Below are 25,209 nucleotides of genomic sequence, written 5' to 3' on the forward strand. Positions count from 1 at the left end.
ATTAATTATCCTTTTGTTAAAAGGCTACAAAGGACTCAGACCCTTAGCATCGCATCACAAATGTCACTATGGACATCCTTTGTAAGGGGTTCATAAGGTTAAGCAATCGGCAGATGTGACTCCGTGTAATAAGCACGCAAGCGATGCATGACTAAGCCAAAGAAAAATAAGATGAACTGAAGCCGAGTCAAAGAGATGGAGACTGATAGCATCCACAAGACAACGGTGGGTCGATGTCCCCCTAGATTTACCCTGCTATAGTGAACGGTAAAGGGGGAGTGCAAAAATAAACACCTTAAATCACTCAATTTGGCTTACCCAATGCTCAGTTGTTAAATTCTGAAGTTGCAAGAATTGGATGTGGGTTAGCTTGTACTCATTAGCTAGTGAAAGTTTTGCCATGTCAACGGCGTTATCCTATTCATGTCTTCACTGCTTCCCAAAACCACACAAATCACTACCACCAATGTGTTTAATAGGGAGACAAAAACTCCTGTTGAAATTTGCAAGCATTCACAACACAGCAATAGCAGGCACTTGTTATACATTGGATACAGATGAGGAAACCGTCAGCCATCTGCATACCTGCCTCCTCATCACTACTATGGTCAGAATCTGTCAAGACTCGAATTACACAAAAGCCCAGGTTCCACCTAGTCTATCATCCTTGTCTAATGTGGTTGAAATTGCTCCAAATTATACACAGCCCTGGTTCCACCTACCAGGATGATGCACATCTTCACATAGAAATGCATCTTTCCAAGGCCAAGATAGCCTAAAAAAGTGAGACTCATACCCAGATTCTTCCAATTTCCCTCTTTTCTTCCACCTTATGAGAATGCCATGCCAAGTGCCCAGAGCCAATGAGTCACTGGTGACTGCACCAAAAACCAAAAATCTCTCAACCAACAGCTCCAGCCTGACTAAAGAGGCAAAGCCATCCTATCAACATTTTACAAAGAGCTTGAAACATATTCCAACTCACTCGTCCAGAACTTTGCAAGTAATAACACAGCTACATTCCTTCATTGGCTTCCTGCAGAATGAAAAGATCTGCCTCCTCTCAAGCTGCATCCAAAATACCTTTGATCACAACAAAATAATATGCACAGCATTAAAACAATCGGACAGATATAGAAACATGTGTCACGGCTCTTCAGATCCAAGAATGAACCTATCTTTTCAGAGCAGTTCAGATTCACAAAAACCATTAAAAAACTCTCCATCCTTGAAGACAGCAAACTTACGTTGGTTTTCAGTCATAAGATATCACAATAGCTCATGGAATATACGAGGAGAAAAGTAGGGTCAACTGGCCGACACAGAGTGCAATGGGCAAACTAAACCATGTAGCACTATCTGAAGGTGAGCTTCAAAATTGAAACCAACCAATAGAACCTTCAATAATGTGTTCATAATTCGTTTTCCTCCCTGCACAAAGATAGACTTGTCAGAATATAAAGACTTTCTATTTAAGAGAAAGCCACCTGCACACCTTCTCAAAACAATTTGGAAGCCTGCACACCTTTCCATGAAGCAGTAAATGCTTATGCATTAATGTTAACCATAAATATTAAGTTTTAACTAAATGCTTCCATAAGGGACCTGCACAATCTACCTTACGACTGAAATTATGGTGTTCTACCCAAAAGCTCTGGTAAGGAATAGACTATAGTCAGAGCTCCAGAGGACCCCCATACTAAGCAAAGGTTTGCTCACCATCGATATGAACATAACTAGGTGACCCAATTTATTTAAAGCTATAAATACTATCCCAGCATTTGACTTAGATAGACCTCGCTCTATTCGAGTAGCTTCTCTGCTCCAGAGGGTAGCAGACATAGGTCCACAACAGTCAGGGATACCTACCAAGCAACGCAGCAAAGCTCCACTAAGACTGACTGACAAACATTTTGAGTTTCCTTATTTTTCTGAAACACTGTACCTTCTTGGAGCACACGCTTAGATGCACCCAGATCTTTCTCATAAAAAATAATGTAATGAAGGAGATAAAATGGGCTTGGTGATAGCCATGTGGGGGGAAATGAGGAGATTAGAGGGGTTACAAATGAGGAAATTTGGAAGGAACTATACAGTGCCACCCGCCTCCCCTCTCTTACTCTTAAGGGCACCTTTTTTTTCATGAAAAAGGCTTCTATTAAGTATGAACAAAACCCAGAAGAGAAGCTCAATGCAGGAATACATCGAGACACTCCACTCCCTAAGAAAAACAGTTCTCTTGGCAAAAGCCGTCCAAGGAGACCCTGCATGCTCACCCAAATGGCCATCAAGGTGTGTATAGTAGCTGTCTGAATATTGACCAATGTGAGCGAAGGGTAGGATGTTGGCGAGTTCATCTAGTATCAATGTACCATGGATTCTCCAAGGTAGATACATGTGCCACCTGACAGACCTCTGCGAAGTTCATTTACTCTTCCTTTAGCTTTGCCGAAGTTTAACTTACTGCTTCCTTGGAATAATGCCCAAGCTTCTAATAGTAGAAGCAATTCACCTACTTCTTGTTGTTCTTATGACCAATGTTTCAAGTGAATCTCTTCTGGGCTTTGTCATGTGCATGGACAATATGTGGCGTGTGCTTTAGACACACAAGACTAGCTCAAGAACCCTAGGGAGGCTTAGGGCTAGGCAAGCGATTCTCGGGTTGAGTTTGAGAGGGAGGAAGAGAGGAGAGGAAGTGAGCAAGAGAGAGTGGTAGTGACACAATAGTGCGGGTGTGAAGTGATGAGTGAGCCACACCACAAACTCACTTAAGTTTTATTAGGATTAGGTTTACCCTATGACTGTCTTAAGACAGTCATAGGTGTCCTATCTTTAATTCTTTAACTAAGGGTTGGCAATGTGCCTTTACCCCAACAACCTCCCACCTAAAGGCCAATGTGCCTAAAGGGGAGAAAAGAATAAAAATTACAGCAATATACAGTTACTGTATACAAGACCATAAAGTAAGAATGGTCTCATCCTAATCCCATGATGTGGCGGCAATGTGCAAACCTCTCTGTAGGCAAGCTCTTAGTGAGCAAATCTGCAGGATTATCATCAGTATGTACTTTCACAAGCTCAAGACGCTTGTCTTCCAGTACCTCCCTGATGAAATGATATTTCACTTCTATGTGCTTGGTCTTCTGATGAAAGACCGGATTCTTTGCCAACATGATAGCACTCTGACTATCACAATGCAAAACTGGCATATCTCCTGTAATGCCCAAATCTCCCACCAGCCGAGTAAGCCAGATTGCTTCCTTGCAAGCCTCAGTGGCTGCAACATATTCAGCTTCAGTAGTTGACAGTGCAACGCATTTCTGCAACCGAGACACCCATGATATAGCACCTCCTGCAAATGTGAAAATATAACCGGTAGTAGATTTCCGGTTATCTGCATTCCCTGCATAGTCTGAATCTGTAAAACCATGCACCAATGCATCCTTCCTACCATAGCATATGCACAAGTCTTTGGTACCTTTGAGATACCTCAAAACACCTTTCACTGCTTCCCAATGCCGCTTGCCTGGATTTGCCATATACCTGCTGATGACTCCCACCGCAAAAGCAATATCCGGACGAGTGGCAACCATGGCATACATCAAAGATCCAACTGCAGATGCATACGGAACCTTGGCCATTTCAGCCTTATCATCATTTGATCTGGGGCTGTCCTTACTGCTGAGTTTTAAATGTGGAGGCAACGGGGTACTAATGGACTTCCCCCCCTCCATTTTAAACCTCTGCAGTACTTTGTCAATATACTCTTTCTGTGACAGAAACAAAAGTCCCTTGGACCTGTCACGAGTAATACGCATGCCAAGAATATGATTTGCATCACCCAAGTCTTTCATGTCAAAAGACTTATGCAGTTGTGTCTTCAAAGCACTAATCTCATGCTGAGATTTACTGGCAATAAGCATGTCATCCACATATAGAATGAGTAGCATCAAACTGCCATCCTTTGCCCGTTTGGTGTATAAGCAATGATCGGTCTCACACCGAAGATACCCTTGGGACTGCATGAAGGCATCAAACTTCTTGTACCATTCTCTTGGTGCCTGCTTGAGTCCATACAAGCTCCTTTTGAGCTTACATACAAGCTGCTCTTTCCCTTTAACAGCATATCCCTCTGGCTGACTCATATAGATTTCATCATGGAGATCTCCGTGAAGAAAGGCTGTCTTCACATCCATCTGACATAAATCCATGTCATCATGAGCAACAAGAGCTAACACTGCTCTCAAAGTAGTCATCTTGACTACAGGGGAAAAAATCTCATCAAAATCAATGCCCTTCTCCTGCTTAAATCCCTTGGCAACCAATCTGGCCTTATACCGAGGTAAAGCATTTGAATCCACTTTGACTTTGTAAACCCACTTGCATGGCAAAACCTTTCTGCCTGCAGGTAACTGCACCAAGTCCCATGTATCATTCTGAAGTAGGGAGTCCATTTCTGATTGCATGGCTTTCTCCCACTTCTTTTTCTCTGCTCTTCCCATAGCTTCCTTGAAGCTGGAAGGCTCACCACAATCTGTCAACATGATAAAATCAGCCACATTATTGGCTCCTGGAACAAACCTGACAGGAGGCCGTTGTGCACGGGAGCTCCTCCTAACAAAATGTTCCGGATTAGGCTGCTGTCCAGCCTGTTCTTCATGAATGACAGGTGGCTGTACCACCCTATCTGGCTGTGCTACAGCTTCATCTGCTGGCATATTCAGTGGTACGTCATTGGCAAAATCATCTGGCTGATTACCAGCTTGTATACCCTCTTGAACAGGGTGATCTGCAGCAGGCTGCTGCTGCATATAAATGGGCATTCTTGGCTGTCCAACATCATCATAAATAACCCTCCTGTATTCCACAGGTTGCACGGGTTCCTTGTGTACACTATCTTCTTTAAAGATGACATCATTGCTGCGTATAATCTTCCGTTTAACGGGATCCCATAACCTGTACCCCATTTCACCTTCGTCACCATATCCCATAAAGATGCATCTGATAGACTTTGGATCCAGTTTGGTGCGGAGATCTTTGCGTACATGAGCAAAGCACTCGCAGCCAAATACCCGTAAGTGCTTGTATGAGGGTGGCTTGCCAGTCCACACCTCCTCTGGCACTTTCAACTCCAAAGCCTTATTTGGTGACCTGTTAATAATGTGAATTGCTGTTTGCACGGCTTCTGCCCAAAAGCCATGGGGTAATGCAGCATAAGACAACATACATCGAACCTTCTCCTGAACAGTTCGATTCATCCGCTCACTTGCACCATTTTGAGATGCATTATGAGGGGCTGTGAGTTCCTGTTTGATGCCCTTAGCTTGGCAAAACTGCACAAAAGCATGTGACACATACTCACCCCCATTATCGGATCTGAGGCATTTCAGCCTACGACCTGTCCGATTCTCCACCTGAGCGACAAATCTCTTGAAAGCATCTAGGGCATCTCCCTTATGCTTCAAGAAATAGACCCACACCTTACGTGTGGCATCATCAATGAAAGTAATAAAATATTTGGCACCCCCTAGTGATAACTGTGGCATCTCACACAAATCAGTGTGCACTAGATCAAGTGGTGCTCTATTCTGGGGAGTTCTCCTCTTATGAGGAGTCACAGAATGCTTGCCAAAAATACAATGATCACAAGTAGGCAAATCTGAAAAAGAGAGAGGCGGCAGATAACCCAAACGTGACAGTTCTTGCATTCCCTTAACAGACATGTGTCCCAACCGGCTATGCCACAATGAAACCTTTGGCAGCTCGGTTATGGCAACAACATGATTACCCACACTGGAAACATAAAGAGGGTACAAGGTATCACTCTTAAAACCCTCAGCCACTACAGTATGGCCATCAGTAATCACCCATTTGGAATCTCCAAATGTGGTGTGGTAACCACTGTCATCCAATAAGCCAGTGCTAATCAGATTTTTCTTGATTTGCGGCACATGGCGAACACCATCAAGCATAAATGACTGTCCATCAGGAAGTACTATCTGTATACTGCCAATCCCTGCAATCTGACATGCATAGTTGTTCCCAAGATGAACAACTCCATGAGTACCTGTGTAGGAAGTAAACCACTCCCTATGAGGTGTAACATGAAAAGAGGCACCTGAATCCAAGAGCCAGGTGTGCATGTCATGGCCATCAATAACCAAAGCATGTGCTATTACAGCAGAAGAGCATAAAACATCATGTATGTCACTGTCACTGTCCTCTGCTGCAACATTCACTGCATCCAAGTCAACTATCTTGGCCTTGCCTTTGCCTTTGCTTGCATTTCCTGCATCTTGTATTTCAGCCTTCTTGGCTTTCTGATCCCGTATGAACTTGAAGCACTTCGACTTCACATGTCCCTTCTTGCCACAATAAAAGCATTCAATGTCCTTTTTGCCACGGGACTGACTGCGGGATTTGGACTTACTAGCAGATCTCCCCTTCTGCTGAGTCCTGCCTCTATCCTGTACCTGCAAAGCATTTGAAGACTTGCTGCCCGCATTATTCTTCCTGCTCATCTCCTCCATAAGGAGAGAGCTCTCTACATCAGCATAAATAAGAGTGGCATTTGAGTTTGACAGGGTGGTCTTGAAAGTGTCCCAACTCTCAGGAAGAGTACACAACAAGAAAGTAGCCTTGAACTCCTCATCAAGGTTCAACCCCTGTGCAATCAGCTGTGTAAAGATAGCATTGAACTCACTCAAGTGTGAGGTCATAGCTGTACCTTCCTTCATGCGAAGATCGACCAGCTTCTTCAGCCAATAAACCTTACTGGCTGAGCTCTTTTGGGCATACAGTTCTTCTAGTCTTTGCCATAGACCATAAGAGGTCTTTTCAGCCTGTACATTGAACACAAGAGTGTCTGAAATAGTGAGCATGATAGCTGCCCTCGCAGACAGATCAAGCTCGTCCCAATCATCAGCTGCCATATCAGATGGCTTGACACCCTTTACCCTTATGGGCTTAGCAATCTTCTTTAACAGAAGAACATTCAAGCACTGTTCTGCCCATAATGCATAGTTATGTGCTCCTTCCAGTTTCTTTATGTTCAGAATTGAAGAATCACCTCCTCCTGATGCCATATCAGATGAGGAAAGTACCTGACTCCCTGGAAGTAAAAAGACTGAATAAAAAAGTTCTGATTTCTCAGAAAAAGCCTGCTCTATTCAAGAGCCAGAAGCACTCTCAAAGGTGCTGTTTTTACTGTCAGTAAAATCTGTAGCAAAACAGTAAATGTCCCTGCAAATACTGTACCTTCTGACAAACTGTTCTGAGCTCAAAAAAGGCATAAAAACAGTGATTTCAGACTGCTGCTGCTGCTCAACAAGAGCTTAACAGTGCATACTTATCTGACAAAACCACCAACACTGCTGTAAACACTACTGACTGTACTGATCACTTCTCCCACCTCAGATGAGGTATGTCACTGACTCAAATTGCAGAAATCACTTGACAAACACCCAAAAAACAGTAAATGACCCTTCAGCCTGTCACAAAACCTGCAACAGTAAATGGGATAAATCCCAAGCAAGCACCCTTATACCAAGGGGAGAAAATGCATCTGAAGATCTCTGTCGGTAACCCAAGTGCAATCAAACAAAGTCTGGGCAAAAGCCCCTTGATCTGACACCGGAATCAAGTGGAGAACACCTCAACAATGAGGTAGCAAGCAATATGAAAATCTCTCTGACTCTTGTACCTGACAATGTGCAATGCATAGACTGCCTCTGTGTACTCAGTAACAACACAACTCACAACGTACAAACACCCAGAAGAAAATCTTTTGAGCACTGTCAACGATGGGCAGTTAGGGACCGAGTAAACTCGATGCGCCCTGACCAAGCGTGGCTCAACTGAGATTTTCAGAGTGTGTACAAAGAATGTGACCTGCAACAAATGTCACCAAATGCACTGCGGAAATAAAGCAAATGTGTGCTCCCTGGCTACACACTGCCTCAAGGCATAGACTGCAAACACATCTAGGCAAAAGCCCTTTGATAAGTTCACCCAAAACTGAGAATTTCACTCAGTAAAAGCATAGAAGCTCCGGCTGTCCTGCTGTACTTCTGTCCTTGCAGCAAGTACACTTCCCCCCAAAAAAAAATCTTTGGACACAGATCCCAAGAATATGTACCTCCCTGCTGCACACAGATCGAAAAAAAAAAATCTGTGTAACTTCCTGTGGGTGTGGCGGCGTCGTCCGTACAGCTGTACGGAAATCCGTACGACTGTACGGCAATCCGTACGACTGTCGTCCGTACGGCTGCACGACGCTGCAGATTCGCTGGCTGCTGTGCTGTGTAGCTGCCTGATGCAGCTCCGCCCTGGCTACTGTGTAGCTGCTGTACAGCAGCAGGCTGGCGACGCCCACGCTCTTCTCAAAGACCTAGCAGTGCTGGATACCACGAGCTGCAGCTATCTGCAAAATGCGCCGCCCTACGCAAAAGCGCCGCCCTAGCTGCAAAATGCGCCGCCTGCGCCCTGAACTGCACCGCCCTGTAGCTGCCCTTCGAAATGCAACGCCCTGTGTCGCCGCCCTGCTAACTGCGCCGCCGCTGCTGCTGTGGCAGTCCGTCCGTACGACTGTACGGACGACGTACGGTCGTACGGCGCTGTCCGTACGTCCGTACAGAGAGGGTAGTAGGCTAGGGAGAGGAAGCTTGGGAGGGGAGGCTCTGATACCAGTTGAGAGGGAGGAAGAGAGGAGAGGAAGTGAGCAAGAGAGAGTGGTAGTGACACAATAGTGCGGGTGTGAAGTGATGAGTGAGCCACACCACAAACTCACTTAAGTTTTATTAGGATTAGGTTTACCCTATGACTGTCTTAAGACAGTCATAGGTGTCCTATCTTTAATTCTTTAACTAAGGGTTGGCAATGTGCCTTTACCCCAACAGAGTTGCAAGGGCACAAATGGATAGGGTCCAAATTAGGCTTGAGTCTATATAAGGAGCCCAGGAGGTTGGTTTTCAATGTGCAAGTTAGAGCAAGATTAGCCCAAGACCCAGTATATGATTCAAGGCCCTTGGGCACCACCTGGTGCTGTGAATTGCTATGAAGAACAAGGATAGATGGTTTGATGGGTACAAGAGACCAATGTGAGATGGCGCATCAAGGAGAGGAGCCAAAAAGTGGCGCAAGTAGCTGGCCTTGCATTTTGGAAGATGCTTTTGGACGCTTTAATTGTCAAAAGCGGGAGCCTCTGTTTTGGCCTTGGATGGCTTAAGAATCATTATTTTTTTTGGAAGGCTACGCTTTCCAACAAAAAATCAGAAGCTTTTGGAAGCTTTTTGGGAGGCAAAAGCTTATGCCAGCAACCTGCCCATCCTTGTCTAGAGCACCCACACAATCTATGTCAATTGCGAACCAGCAAACTAGTGTACCAGGCAGGTAGGTCTCTTCACTGTACAGCTTCTCGCTTCTTAGTGCCAAGCATCCTTCTCTCAGATTTTGCCATCATAGCCAGCTTCTCTTTCTGTAACTCTCCTATGATTTGCCATTTCTATCAATCCACCCGATTATTATCAGCACCAAGCCTCTATCTGACGTAGCTGTTCTCTCTCTCCAGCTAAATTCCGGTTTGCTGTCTTAGGTAACAAATACAACCACCAGCTGTTTGGGAGATCCACAATTCCTACGAGATTATCATGGCTGATGTGAACCACCGAGGTATTTCACTAAGATTGATTTGCGCGCTAGTTATCACCACATTCACATTTATGTTAAATATATCGAAAGGGCAGCCTTTCGGACTAGGTACGGCTATTACGAATTTCTCGAGTTACCTTTTGGTTTGACCAACACTCCCGCAACCTTCCAATAAATGATGAATGACTTGTTCCAAGATTATTTGGGCAAGTTTGTTGTGGTGTTCTTGGATGATATCTTGGTTTACAGCACGACATTAGAGGACCACCTCAATCACCTTCGGATTGTCTTAGTTTTACTATGATAGGATCAATTGTATGCCAAGAGTGACTTCTTTATGAAAGGGATCATTTACTAGAACACAAGATTTCTCGGGAAGGTGTTAGCATTGATCTAGATCGTACTCAAAAGGCTTTGGATTGGCCGATGCCTCAAACTGTGAAACAACTTCGTTCTTTCCTAAAGTTTACTGTCTTTTAAAGGAAATCAGTACGTCATTTATTCTAAAATCACGGTCCCTTTGACCAACATACTGAAAGGTCATGCCCGTCGATCCAAACCAGCCTATCACTAGAAATGAGAGTTCATGTGTCAAGGAAGCACCACTTCTAGCGCTGCCTGATCCTACCCGGCCTTATGTTTTGGAGGCCGATGCGAGTGACCATTAGGGATGTGCTATTCCAAGAGGGTAGACCCACTTGCTTTCGAGAGTAAAATGCTCGATGATACTCACTATCGTTGGCCAACACTAGAAAATGAACTTTAGGCAATGATGTATGCCCTTCAAGTTTGGAGACACTATCGATATGGTTCTAGATTTGTTGTATTGTGACTAATCATCAGTCAATCAAGTATGTGTGTGACAGGACAGATTTGCAGAGAGAAAGGCTAGATGGGCAGAGTTAATGCAAGATTTTGAATTTAAATAAGATATCAGAGGAGTTCCTTAAATAGCGTAGCAGATGCCCTTAGTCAAATTAAGATGGTAAATGCTATGCCATTTAAAGAGATATCCTCTGATCTATTTCAATCCTTGAGACGACTTTGCGCGACTGATAGTCATTTCAGTCCTTATTGGGGAAGTTATCCCTTAAATTTTGTGCTCCATTTTGGATTAAAATAAGGATTGGACAAGTTGCATATAAACTGGAATCGCCTCTTAATGTAAGAGTTCGCCCAGATTTTCACGTCAATACACCAAAAGAAGTATTGGATGCTGAGAATCGGTTGTAACTCCTCAAGAACTCTTTTTTTTTTTTTTTTTTTGGCCGAAAAAACAGTGCTGATTATATTACTTCGAAAAAACAAGATACATGGGGTCAGTTTTGCAGCTGACGGGGCTGCGTTCACAAATCGGACGCAGTCCTAAGTGGAAACAAAAAGCTCTCTCTCACGGAGGGATCAGGCGGGTGTGAATAAACAGCCAGAGAGGCGGTGAATAGCGCCACTAAAGGCCCTGAGAAGTATGCTCGAAGAAGAGGCCCTGCGTATCCCAATCTCGGAGGAAACGTCTCCGCTACTCCCGGCCAGCCCGGGAATCCCCCTGGATCTGGTCCCACTGGCCTCTGAGTGTGTGGATAATCTCACTCCAGATGTCGGCCATGACCTGGGCAGTCGCGAGAGAGGTACCACCGAGGATCTGCGCGTAGCGCGAGGTCCAAATGTGCCATCCGACGATGCTGCTAATAATCTCCCAGACTGGCTGCCTCTCCTGAGATCCTGTGTCCACCTCTGCCGCTGCGGGATGCCCTCAAGCAGCCCCCAAGTCCCCTGTGTGATAAGGAACATGGGGTCCTACGGGCCTGCCTCGAACAACTGATGATAGCCAGGTGTGGTGCTGCACCAGCAGAACGCGCCCCAGGTGATCAAACCTAACTCCAGTGCTGCGCGAGTAAGGATCCCGAAGGCCCACCTCCACACGTCCTGGGCGCGAGTGCAGCTCCACAGGCAGTGCTTTGGTGTCTCCTCGTCCTCATGACAAACCTGACAAAGTCCATCCTGACCAATCTACCGCAACTAGCTCCCCACTAGAAGACCCTTGTGGGCGAGTAGCCAAAGGAAGTAGGAAATCTTCCGCGGCCGCCAGCTCTCCCACAAGGCTTTCCAGAAGGCCTGCAAAAATAGCCTGGAGATACCCTGAGCATACCAGCTGGGCCGCTAGCTGGGCGGTCGGCTCTGCATCCTCCCGAGAACTCTCCTGCCCAATTTCGTGCTATAAGCGAAGAAAGGGGTCGGCCCCTGGCCTGCCACAACCTCTGGCCATCTCCACTCACCTGGGTCCCAATCAAGCTCTGACAGGGCCCGCCCCTCCCAAAGCCAGAGGCGCCATAACTGCAACTGATCCTGCTCTATACTAGGATCGATCCGCCAAACCTTCCCCACGAGGCCTACGACACGAACCCTCTGCCACGAGAGAAGGGGGTCGATGAGCACACCCTCTCTCCTGAGTCGGCCGTCCCCCAAAACCGCGAAGAAGGATACAAAGGTGTCGTCCAGCCAGCCTGCAACCACCAGTGGGATGCCACGGGGGGTGAACTGTCCAAGCCAACGGGCATCACCAGGCATGAGGATCTGAATCTCGGATGGAACCAACCAACCGACAGAAATCGCTCCATCTATCTCTGTGCGTCTCGCCTGAGCTCCACGGACACCTCCGGCTGCGGCTGTTAGAGCAACGGTCTCCAAATGTCTGTAAGTGTCCCTCCAAGCTCGAAGGGATCGGGTTGGCCCCCGCATCCAGCCGTCCCACGAGATATGTGACCTCTCCCCCAGCTGAAGGCCCAAGGTATCTTTGACCTGATCGTTCCAGATAAGCGGCTGGCGGTCGATCTCCTCCTGACTGCTAGGAGGGGACGGGAGGAGACTGAGACAGAGTCGCCTCCAAACCGTGAGAAGGCTACGAATGAGCGGGAAGCGGGGGTGAGTAAGCAGTGCAAAGGTGAAGATCCACCGGAGGGACGGTAGCCACTCTCCACCTCGACGCGGGACGCAAGAACTGATCCCCTGCTGAAGTAACATCTTCCACGTTTGCCCCCCGGGGTCAAACCGCGGATAACTAACTTGCCCAGCAGGGCCTGACTCTGAAGCTCAGGATCTATGACCCCCAAGCCACCCTCAGCCTGCGGAAGAATGACTGTCTGCCAGGCTACCCTGGCTCTGGTATCTCTGAGACCATCCCCCCCAGACCACAAGAAATTCCGGACCATCCTCTTGAGCTGTGCCACGCAGGATCTCGAGAAGCACCAACAAGAGGCCACATACCAGGCCATGGCCAGGAGAACCTGGTTGACTACAAGAGCACGACCTGCAAGAGAGAGCTTGGCAGTGCTCCAGAAAGCCAGCTTCCGTCGTATGGAATCTAGCATCGGGAGAAACTGCTGAGCTGGCGTGATGTCCAGGCCGACCTGAAAGCCGAGATATCTAGTAGTCTGCCCCCGCGGGATCCATCTGAAACCCAAAAACCTCCCCCACTGTGAGCATGCCCCAGGGTTTGTGAGAAAACCAATTGATCTGTTCCAGTTGATTTTCGCACCGGCTGCCGAGCAGAAGACCTCTAAGGCCAGCCTCACCCTCTCCAGCATCATCTCATCATCCTGAACATACAGCGCTGTGTCATCTGCATACTCCGAGTCCAGGAGCTCCGTGTCCTCCCTGATGGAAAGGCGAACACCCCGAATCCCTGTCGACCTCGCCCGAAGATAATATGTCATCGCCTCGGCGAAGAAGAGAAACAGGTAAGGAGCGAGGGGGCAACCCTGATGCACATATCTCTCCAATCGAAATCGCTCTCCCATCCTGCCGCCGATGATGACCCTGCTGGAAGCTGTCCTGTATAACGCTGAGATACCCTGAATCCATCCTACTGGGAATCCAAGTCTCTCCAAAGTACCCTCCAGGAAGGACCAGTCCACTCGATCGTAGGCCTTCTCAAAGTCGAGAAGTAGGATGGCTAAGTGCGACCCGCTGTGCTGAGCCCACTCCGTCGCCTCTGAGAAGGTGAAGACATTATCCAGGATACTGCGATCCTGGACAAAGCTTGTATGAGTGTCATGAATGAGGTCAGGAAGTAGTGGCCGAACTCTAGCGCTGATCATCTTGGCAAGGATTTTATAGGCAGTGGTGAGGAGAGTGATCGGGCGCCACTGACGGATCTCATGTCGATCTCCTCCCTTCGGGATGAGGCAAATCAATCCCAAAGAGAGGCTCTCTGGCATATGTCCGCTGCTAAAAATCCTCTGGAGGGCTGCTAGGAGGGGCTGATGGATCTGATCCCAGAAAGAGGTGAAGAAAGCGCGAGAAAGCCCATCATCGCCAGGGCATTTCTGCCCATCGATGGCCATCAAGGCCTCCTGCATCTCAACATTGGTGAACGGTGCCATCAGCATCGTCTGCATGCTGAGCTGAACAAGGGCCGGAATGTGCCTCCACACCTCCTCGCGGGAACGTCTAGTACGGGGGGCAAGCTGCTCCTGCTGGAAAAGAGTCCTGTAGAAGTCAGTAGCCAACCCCAAGACCTCTTCCTGGTCGGTAATGATGTGCCCCTCCGCTGTCCTAAGACTCCGGAGCTGGTCACCTGCTGCCCTCTGGCCATGCGTCCTGAAGAACTCTCTGCTCATCCGGTCGCCCTTCCGAGCCCAATAGGAGAGGGAGGCGTGATAAGAAAACTCTGAGCGACGCTGGAGAGTCTCCTCAAGAAGGGCTCTGGCTCGAAGGGCCTGGATCCGAAGCTCCTCCGAACTCGGAGCTGCCTGCTGGAGTCGCTGAATGGAGGCGAGGTTCCTACGAAGAGCTCTCTCTCTGCCCCACCACTCCTGGCGAACCTGAAGGACTGCGAGCTGGCAAATCTGGCTGGACTCCTGCAGAGCCTGCGCCACCGACTCTACCATATCCACGCACTCGCCCCAATCTCTGTCCCAAAGGCTACCGATACTACTGCGCACCTCCTCCCTAGAGAAGATGGAATCAGGGATCCTGCACGACCGAGGGGGAAGGGACTGAGCTGCCGAGTCTAGTGATAAGAGCACTGGCGCGTGGTCGGAGAGCATAGTCCCTGGCACTACACCCACCTGACCACCTCTGCTGATGGCCCAATCATTGACATAAAATCTGTCCAGTCTCTCCAGGAGTCTACCCCCTTCCCTGCGGAAGCCCCACGAGAAGTCCAAGCTCCCGTGCCATCGGCGGAAGGACGGGTCTCTCCAGCTGTCCCTACCTCCTGTCGCGAAGAGAAAGGAGTCCCAGGCGGACTGCTCTGCCTGAGCTATACCTGTAAACTCTGGTCCTCTGCCCTGCTGGTCCTCCAAAGTCTCCAGATTGTTGAAGTCACCTCCAACAATCCACGAATCCATGTCTAGGAGAATTTCTGTGAGTGTCCTCCAGAAGGTCGCTCTGCGTCGGAGGTCTGTGGGTGCATAGATGTTGAGGATTCCTATTTTTGAGCCCTCCAACTCTAGGCCAACCCAAAGTGCACGGCCTGGGATCAACGTACCATGGCCAAAAACTCCCTGGGCAAACGACTTGCAAACGGAAGTGCAGACACCGCCACTCCTCCCCTGTGCACCGATCGAGGGCTCCCAATAAGTGTGAGAGCGTCCAGGGAGGATCTTCCCGCAGCTACGGGTATGAGCCACTGAAAGCTTATGCTCTTGGAGCAGGAGTATATCCAAGCGACCAATCACTGCTGGTTGAAGTTCCTGTCTCAAGATGAGCTTCCTAGGACCACGGGTGCCAGAAGAATGAAACCGTTCACGTTCCAGGAGACAAGGTGTAAGCTCATGATGAGGCTGCGAACAACTGTCTGCTCGCGGCTGAGGTCGATGAAGAGGCTGGTATTTCGGAATGAAGGCGCTGACGCTTCTGTGAGGGTTTGGAGGGGGAGGCGGGGTCATCCTGCCCGTTCTTCAAAACTTTTAGCAAAGGCGTGAGGCCTTTGGTGCCATGGACAAACACTTTCTCGAGCCAACTTGAGATCTCTGAGGTAGTCATCCCGTAGAAGGCGCGAAGTTTCTGAGGAGTCCAGGCTCTGACATCCTGGGGGAGGGGCCACGATAGAGGGGGCCTGAGGATCACAATCAATCTGAAACGCTTGGCGGCGCATCACCACCGCAAGCGCACGTCACCCTCGGACCACTGAGTCTCGAGAAGCTGTCCACCCGACGGGCCTATCCAGGAGCAAATCTGAGCGAACGTCTGCTCTCTGAGAGCCTCTCAGACCGAGTCGTCTGTCCAAATCTCGGTGCCGTCGCTGAGAAAAGTGAAAGCAAAGCTGGGGCCGTCCCTCGGGGCCAAGGCTGCAATCTTCCCATTCGCCCCTTTACGGAGCAGGAAGATACTGATGTCGAGGCAAGCTGGGAAGGTCCCGAGGTCGGCCACATCCAAATAATCCTAGGGACCGGACCTGTAGAAGTCGCGAGGAAGCTCTCTCTCCTGGAGCTGAGGCCCGCCAGAATCTGCAACTGAGGGGGCCGGGCTAGCAGACAAGGAAGACTGCTCCAGGGGTGGTGCAGTCTCGGGGTGCCCTGCCTGGGGTGAGGAAGGGGAAGGAGGCTGAGGGGTAGGCGACACAGACTCCACGGAAGCGACTAGCGGGGGGGGCGGAGGTGGGGGAGTGGGGGCTGCACGCGGCTGAGAAACCACCGATGAAGCTGACACTGCGGAAGAGCTGAGAGGGGCAGGGGAGGAGGGATGGGGCTGGGGCTGGGACTGGGGCTGAAGAGGAAGAGGCGGGGGCTGAAGAGGAAGAGGCGGGGGCTGAAGAGGAAGAGGCGGGGATTGATGTTGCGGGTCGGAAGAAGGGGACTGCGGCTGGGGTAGGGGCTGGGGCTGGGTGGAAGGGAGCTGGGGATCGGAAGAGAGGGGGACCTGAGGCTGCGGAGGGCGGGCTACAGACGAAGAAGAAGCTCTCCCAGGACCCTGGGGCGACTGCCTATCAGGTCTCTGAGGCGCTGCTGCAGGCTGGGTAACCTCTGCCTCTTTGCCTTTGTCAGAAGTCTTCTTATTCTTTCCTCTTTTTCTTCTGACCTCGGTCCAACCACCAGCCACCTTTGGACCGGACTCCGGCTGCCTCTGCTCTTCCTGACGTGGCTGCCCGGAGGGAGGGGGAGGGGGCTGCGCGGGGGGGGGGGGGCAGGGGGGGCCGAGAGGAGCTGGAGAAGCGCGGACAAGCAGCAGCCAGGTGCCCAAAGCCATGACACCTCAGGCACTGGCCTGGCTGTCCTGTGACTACCATGCTCTGAGTAATGCTGCCAACATCTGTCACGATCTCAATCACTGCAGGGAGCGACGCAGGATCTGCCACAGCCACACGGACTCTGGGAGCTCCTGCCGCAGCAACCGCGTCGACGAAAGTGTCATGCATCACCCAGCCAAAGTGGGAACCCAGGTCCCTGACTATCAGCCGCAACTCAGCAGCAAGGCTTGGAAAAACTAGCGTCACTGGGTGGCGAGGTATGCGGAAACGAGCATCAAAGTCCGCCGCGCTGAATCCTCGGTACCAAGGGACTATCATGATGATCTTTTCATCCACAGATGTGGGGGAACCAGCAATCAGGTTGCTCGCAGCTTTCGCAGTGGAGAGTTTAAGCCAGAAGATGCCCCTTCTCATAAGGGCCACCTCCTCGATGTGGTTGTCCTCTAGCATAAGAGTGGATTGAAGCCAATCCCTGATGGCTGGTCTAGAGGAAGAGTGTCCAATGACTCTGCCATAGACTAAAGTGTGGGCAAAGTCATTGGCAACCTGTTGTACCCGAGACGACTGTTGCTCTGTCAAGATCACGTGGTAGGCTTCTGGAGAGGGAGGGTCCGGCTGGGCCTCCGGTTCCGGGCAGGGAGCCGCCATACCGCCAAGACAAACTGCGAGAACTCCGATGAGGAAGAGGCTGCCACCAAAAAAGGGGGGGAGTTAGACGAGGGATGGAGCCTGGGTGTGACGGAGGAGGATAAGGCGAGGCGAGGCGGGGCGGGGCGGAAGAAGAGGAGGCGATGGCAAGGTGAAGCAAGGCGACGGGTATAGGGCGGGGGGGCGAGGCGAGGACGTGGCGAGGGCGAGGGCGAAGGCGGGGGCAAGGCGAGGGCGAAGACGAGGGCGAAGGCGGAGGCAATGGCGAGGCGAAGGTGAGGGCGAAGGGTGAAGGCGAGGGCGGGGCAAGAGCGTGGCGAGGGGAAGGGCGGAGGTCGAAGGCGAGGGCAGAGGGCGTGGTAGCGAGGGGCGGAGGGCGTGGTGGCGGAGGCGAGGGCGTGGTGGCGAGGGGCGAGGGGTGCAAGGCGAGGGGCGCAAGGCGAGGGCGAGGGGCGCAAGGCAAGGGCGAGGGGCGAGGGGCGCAAGGCGAGGGCGTAAGGTGAGGCGGAAGGGAGGTAGGGAGATAGAGGCTACGGCGAGGGGGAGGAGGGCTCGCAGGAGCAGACTTAATTGTTCACTTGCACAATTAGTTGTAGCATAGCTTGCTGAGTACTCCCGAAGAACTTATAGATGTTGAAGATTTAACCTTTGTGCCACATGAACCTAAACGTATTCTTGGATTTCATGAACGTCAAGTCAAAAATAGGGCGATCACTAAATACAAGATAAAGTGGAAGGATCATGTTGAGGAGGATTCTACATGGAAGACATTGACTAACCTTCAAAGAGAGTTTCCGGACTTTCTTATGGACTCAGGAGTGAGTTCTTAGAGGAGGGGGAGTATGCCATGTGCATGGACCATATCTGACGTGTGCTTTAGGTGCACAGGACAAGCTCAAGAAGCTTGGGGACGCTTGGGGCTTGGCAAGCAATTATCGGGTAAATTAGGGTTCAAATTAGGGTTTTCGCTACTTTTAGCTGCACTGGGCTCGAGCCTAAATAAGGAGCCCAAGGGTGCAGTTTTTAGTGTGCAAGTTAGAGCAAGCTTGGCTCTTCTTTGCTGGTCTGGATAATCCAAGGCCCTTGGGAACCACCTCATGGCATGGGACACCAAGCTAGATGGGATCTGGTTTGGAGATGTGCCAGCAGCACTTAGAGGGGACATCCCAATTCTAGAGTCTTTCCTCGCAGAAATCATGGTTGGGTGGTGAGCTAGCCTACAACCATCTATGTTGCCTCTATGGTTGCTTCTCTGTGTTTGTTTGCAAGCCCAGGATTCCAGGAATATTGGAGGATGTGCCGACTTTCCACCCTTGGTCTTCTTCTTTGAGAGAGCTTGTTCTTCCCTTCGGCCACCAGTCCAGTTTCATCCCCCTCTTCATACAATTTCTGCCTTATCCCTTCTTGAATCAACAAGGAACTCACTAAGCACTTCCTCGAGCGGTTTACTCCTCTCACCAAGAGTGAGAATCCTGACAAAGGTTCTCTCACCAAGAGTGAGAATCGTGACAAAACCTTAGTAAGTACGAGGGGTAGATTACTGGTAACTACTGAATCCAGCTTGGTGCCGACCCAAGCCAACTGATCCCGAATCTCTTTGACCATTGTGATATGACCCAACACTGGTCTCTGTCAATAAGCTGTAGAGAAAGAAGCTGAGACTGAAAATTGACTCCATGGGTGAGACTTTGAGTCTCAAACGCCCTAGCTATGATATATGTATGTATCTGTATGCCTGAGCCTATGGCAAGTGGGAAACAATGAAAGAAGGGAGCACACTAATTGTCAAGTTCAAGGATGCAGATGCAAGACAAGTTGTGTTGACAAAAAGGGGGCCTTGAAAGCCAGCACATCTATGTCAATGACTGCTTCCCCTTCCAGACCTGTGCTAAGACATGACTTTCACAATAATTACAGTAACAGTTACGAATCGCCGTCACAGACAGCTTATGAGGCATCCATGAATAATCGACAGAGGTATTGGCTCTACACATGACTAGACATCATCCCAGGTCAAATGGTTGTCAAGGTCATGACACTACACATGACTAACCATGTGACCTCTCCGGAGGGCTCGAATCGTATCCAATGAGACATGGCTCTTTATGCAATTACACTTGGATAAGCTCTCAGTGCTCATGTCTGTCCAGAGTATGGACTCATGAGAAGTGTAGCTCTTCACAAGAGAGGACAACTCGCATGCTACATGAAGAGCTTCTTTGGAGATTAGATGTCCTGAATGAAACAGAAGAAAGAAAGGTGAAAAGTTGTCTTCCTATGTAAGAGTTGTTTATGCTTGTATGAAGTATCCAGACACAAGGTAAGTTGAAAATACACTGGTTGTCACACTCTTATCTGCATACCCATGAAATGAGAGTAGAGCAAGGTACTGAAGTATTACCTTGGAAGGCACACTGGAGAACTGATGACCTGTGAGATCACACGTGCTTGGCATAATTCTGCATAGTTGCCACCCCACTGAAAAGTATCCTGAAAGTGGTGTTATTGCTTGCTTTGACCTCAAAAAGACACCTGACGAGTATCAATTGCCATCAGCAAAAGAACTTAATTTCAGCAATCACACGTCTGGAGCACTTCCGTTATTTGAGACGATTCTAAAAGTGCTGCTTCTCAAGAGGCATGCCGTATTTTCAGGCTGAACTGTTTTGCACTTGAGAGGATATCTGGAGCCATCATCAAGTTCTACATAATATACAAAAGGCAGTCGAAAGACCACAAAGCTCTCTGGAGGAAGCACAACACTGGAACCTAAGGTAAACTCATTGCTGCAAGTTCCTCTTTGGTTTCCTATCTCAGGAACACAGGACTTATCAAATTGGACTGTTGGGCATGTGGCTATTAGTAAAGGGAGTGGCGGTGTGACCTGAAAAAGCCATTGTAACAAAAGAAATTAAATGTTTAGACATTTGTGTTTAATTTCTTTTTGGCTACAGGAAAATAAGCATTGTTTTCCTCTTTTACTTGCAGAGATTAGACATACAGGCTTACCAGGAATATTCGCTGTAACTGAGAAATGTTCCCTGCAAAGGACACAGCACTCTTTTTGCTTTGGTGCAATGTCTTTCTACAATATGGACAGGCCATGTATATAGGTAGATTCATGTTGAGCAGAGAGTAGCCCTCCCCAGAACCATCATCCAGAACTTTACAGTGAATTCTATCAGGAACTTTCAAGCTTGCAGCCATAGTGTTAGCAGATGTCTTCAAAGAGCTTTCTGCACCTGGAATAGAAGCGATGTCCAGAGCTGCTCCATGCTCCATATCCTGGAAAGCCTTATGTTGATGCTTCAGAGCTTTAGAGTTGGCCACCAAAACCTTGGATTTGTGCATACTTTTAGATGAATCTTCCCCATTTCGTATTGTTGTTGAGCCCAAGGCTTCTATTTGTTTGGCAGAAAGCAGAAAGCGATGGCCATGCGGGCATTCGTGCTCAAATCCAAGATAAACAGTCGAGTGTTCAACACCCAATGTTCCAGCTTCCTGCAATTTTTCATATGTATTGGTGAAAAGAGACACACTGCTCATCGTCAGCGGTGTAGCAATTCTGACTCTCTCTCCATTCTGCATGGGGATATGTTCACCATCCTGTACACTATGTTCCACCTTTGAAACCATCTGCTCAACTTTACTTAAAATGCAAGGCTCTGCTTGTCCTGAATGTGTGACATCTTTCTTTTCCTTTCCCCCAGCTTGTCGTATGTTTTTTACTGAGACAGAACCAGGTGGATGGATCTGTTTCTGTTGGAGGGGAGGAAAAGCCATATCACCATCATAGCTATTTCTTGCTGCCACATTTGCAAATAGCCCTCTTTCATCAGACACCAGACTATATCCCTTTACAGAAACTTGCTTCCCCTCAACCGCTTGTGCTTTCTCCACTGATGTGAATTTTGTCTCAACTGGCAACAGCCTTGCTTGCGAACGAGCATGAGGCTCAATTCCACTAGGAGGATTTACCTTCCCTTGTCCCAATGCATCCAAAAAGCTCATCGTTCCTATTTGTGGACGTGAGACTCTGGTTAAACACTGCTGCTGCTCAGGGTGAAGTGCAGGAACAGGATGATTATGGGTTACCCGTGCAATACAACCAGAGACAAATGAAATAGTCCAGGTTGAGAGAAAGTTGTTATTGAGACAAAATCCACTTTGACGCAAACCTGTCGAAGGTTGATAATAGTTTGCACCACCTAATCGTACCAAGCTCCATGCTGACCCACCCAAAGGCTTATTACCCTCACAGTCAGGAATCTTAAGTGAGGGTAAGAGGTTCTCACAGTTGGGGAACTGAAAAAATGTCACGTTTGCATTCTCATAATTAAATGGATCATCTCTTAGCTTCCTTAATCTTCCACAAGCACAAGCGTGAAGAAAAACCATGCCACTTGAATGTGGCTTCACGTTGATATCATTGCTGGTATCTTTCACATCCACATTCTTGTGAACCTTGACTTCTGACCTCTTAACTGAAGAACCATGCAAGACATCATGGACCTTGTGAATGCAAGGCTTGCCAGTAAGGCTTACAGCATCACAGAGTTGCCTTCCAGACTTCCACACAGCCTCACATTCCTCTTTCAGCTTGTCTCTATACAATACAACTGCAGGGCCCCTCACCATTGCCTGAAAAGCACGTAAGGCTTTCTCAAGATGAGACTGATGAAAAGGAGTCGGATAACATGGAGGTAAATTTCTCTTGTACACAGCAAGTGCTGATGGAAGCATTCGCTTGCACCATTCTTCAGAAAACTTCATGTCCAATCCCATGCCACATTCTAACGACCCCAATGTTGTCCCCAAGGCATCCTTACCTTGAGTGGAAAGATTGGGCAGATCTGACGTCCCTTTCCGTGAACTTCGAGAACTTTGAGCAACCCTTACAGCTAAAACTTTCTTGACATCTACTATCGGTTGGCCTTCTCCAGCAACCAGTGCCTCGACCAAAATCTGACAAGCTGATAGCCAGTTTGACATGCTAGGAAGCTCCGGTGGGTTACCTAAAGATTTTAATGCTCCACCTGATCCTCCAAAAGCTCCAGCAGCAGCTGAAGCAGCGGCTGCAGCAGCTGCTGCTGCAACCATTCCAACTCCCATAGAACCACCAGTAGAATTGGTTAATACTCCTCCACGGCCCCTTAAAATCTCTGCTTGTTTCCAAAGAAAATCTCGTATAGCTTGAATATCTTCTGAAGCATGTCCTTTTAAGTCCATGAGGGCATTGTCTGCCACCTCCTTTCCCTTCAACATATCATTCATGACTCCCATTGCAGCCTCCAAAGCATCCCCCTTGAGATTTGGACCCTTGTCCACAAGACAGGCCACTCGCGTAGTATCCAGCACAAAAAGTACAGATCCAACCGAAGTGCTCAAAACAGAACCCATGCTACTGCCTGGCCCCCTTGGCCCCATGCCTGAGCCTGCACCTGGTCCAATATCTCCAGGACCTGCTAAGATTTTACATCTCTTTACTAGAAAGCGAATTTGAGCCTCCAAAGACGAGTGCAGCTTCTTCCGTAGTCCTCCCTCTGCTTTGTTGGACGATCTTGCCAGGACCACCACGGGGTTTGAGCCCTTTACTTGTGCGCTCTGTCTTGAATTGACTATTGGCCCTACAGATTGAGAAGTGGATCCTCCGTATGAGATATTAGAGCCACTGGGGTCTGTGATATCGTCGTTATGGGCACTGACATGAAGGGCATTTACTGATGCATCAGCAAAATCTTCGAGGAAAACAAAGAGCAACACAGGCGTGCACTGCCCAGGAAACAACGAGGGGGCTGAGCCAGACATAAGAGCTATGGTAGATGCATTTCTTCCAGCAGCCCCACTTCTCCCAGGGGAATGACCTGTTGAGCGAGGCAAAGGCCTGACAGCAGAACCCCTCCCCATTGCGGATGGTTGTAGGCCTGGAAGTACCTGTGTTCTCACAAATGGAGCAAATAGATGCTTTGCATTTTGCAAAATACGCAAGGTCCGCAACAAATGTGTGTCAACACGTGCAGCTTCTTGAACCAGCAGGATCACATGGCAGACCTGTAATTTGAAACCACAAACAACATATAACTTTAGATAATGTACGGATGTGATATCCTTAATACATGATGGAAATCCAGTTATGGGTGATCAGATGTTTGGACGTGCAAAAACCTTACAGAAAACATGAAGAGAAGACCCCGCAAGCTGGTTCCTTCTGATTTTTCCATTAAAGAAGACAACCCTTCCATTCCGCTGTCCTCATTCAGTAACTTTGTCGGAAGTGAGCCCCATGCAAATTGCACGTATACCACACCTTTGCCTTCATCATAATGATAACTCAACCGACTTCTCATCCAGTCCAATCTTTTACTATCCTTCAAACTTGTGTGATTGTGGAATTCATCTGAACTCATATCTGGTTGCCTACTACCTTTCCCTTCCACGGTATGATTAAGCAAATTGCTATGTGATCCATCCATTGAATGTGGGTATTGAACCTTCGTAATCTCATCAGGTTGCTCATCCTCAGTTTTTCCTGCCAAATTTAGTCTGGTGTGAGAATGGTTGTGCCCATCATTTAAAGTTCAAATTGCTGAAGAAAATCAGTAAACTCACCCACTTGCTTCGCAGCCTCTCCAGATCCTGTCCATGTTTTCTCAACAAAGACATTGTTCTCCTGAGACAGTTCAACCCTAGAACCAAACACTTGAGCATCAAGTAGGCGGTTTAAGAGCTGAGAAACATCTTCTTCTGCTCTGCCAATTGCCCCCACCACCACCACCCCGTTACCAGGGGAGGCAAGAGAGGGTGCTTCTCCTGCTGCTAACGCCGGATGTCCTTGTCCAGAAGCTGTTGAATACGAGACATCGGCAGGAACATTTGATTGGATACTAGATAAAGATGAGCTAGCAACAGAGGAATGCAAGGAAGATGCAGAAGAGGTCAGAATGGTAATTTTTCCACCGGGGTGAATCAGATTATTGCTTGGGAAGGACCTGGCAGGGACTGAAGAATTGAGAAGGTTAAGAGACGGCAAAGGAGGGCAAGGGGGAGGGTAGGAAGGGGAAGGAGAAGCTGTGTGAGAGGGGGGAGGGGGGAAGGTGAAAGAGGAAGACGCTGATGTGTAGGGAAGGGAAGAAGATGACAAGGGAACAGAAGAAGAAGCCGGAGATGGTGTGGAAGCAGTTGAAGAAGAGGATGACAACGGAGAAGATCTAGAAAGCACTCTCAGGCTTCCACCAGTGCCCTCCATATCCCGTGCCGCCTTGCATCTACTTGAGCGCTAAATTCAGAGGTACTGAATTCTCCTCTTGGGCAAGTTCAAAATCTGGCTGGGTCACAACCCAAGCGTCCATGACAGAGTTAGGATGAGATGAGCATCATTGCCTTCTTCACCATCTCCGCAATTCGACGCGCGATCGCCCTGTGATCGACATTGTCCTTCCGTTGCTATCCGCAAATTTGCACTCCAAAGCTAAAAATCCGATTTCCCAAACAAGTTGCTCCACCCAAAACAACTCCAAATTTCCAAAAGATAGTCGCCCAAATCCGCATGATTCTACTCTGCTAAAAGGATTGGACTCTTGGGATGCTGCTTGCAAAACCAGCCACATGACCAAGAACCCAACAAAGAGAAGCGGCCAGCCTCAGCATTCCAACAACGACAACAACAGAAAAAACACCGACAATCCCAACAAAAACAGAAAAGGTCTACAGAAATGGAGCACTGG

General features: G+C 48.7%; 1 pseudogene across 1 annotated transcript; it reads right to left on the reverse strand.

The window, feature by feature from the left end:
- Positions 1 to 317: 317 nt before the first annotated feature.
- On the reverse strand, positions 318 to 25,209 carry LOC147880447 (uncharacterized; annotated as a pseudogene). Its single transcript, XR_015540555.1, has 6 exons — positions 23,656 to 25,209; positions 20,495 to 23,536; positions 19,887 to 20,369; positions 1,248 to 1,431; positions 986 to 1,068; positions 318 to 871 (listed from the first exon to the last, which is right to left on the reverse strand). The product of XR_015540555.1 is annotated as an uncharacterized LOC147880447 (transcript).

Source organism: Dipteris shenzhenensis, chromosome 32 (assembly GCF_047967505.1).
Source record: "Dipteris shenzhenensis isolate YYH24624 ecotype China chromosome 32, Dip_SZ_1.0, whole genome shotgun sequence".
Lineage (NCBI taxonomy): Eukaryota > Viridiplantae > Streptophyta > Polypodiopsida > Gleicheniales > Dipteridaceae > Dipteris > Dipteris shenzhenensis.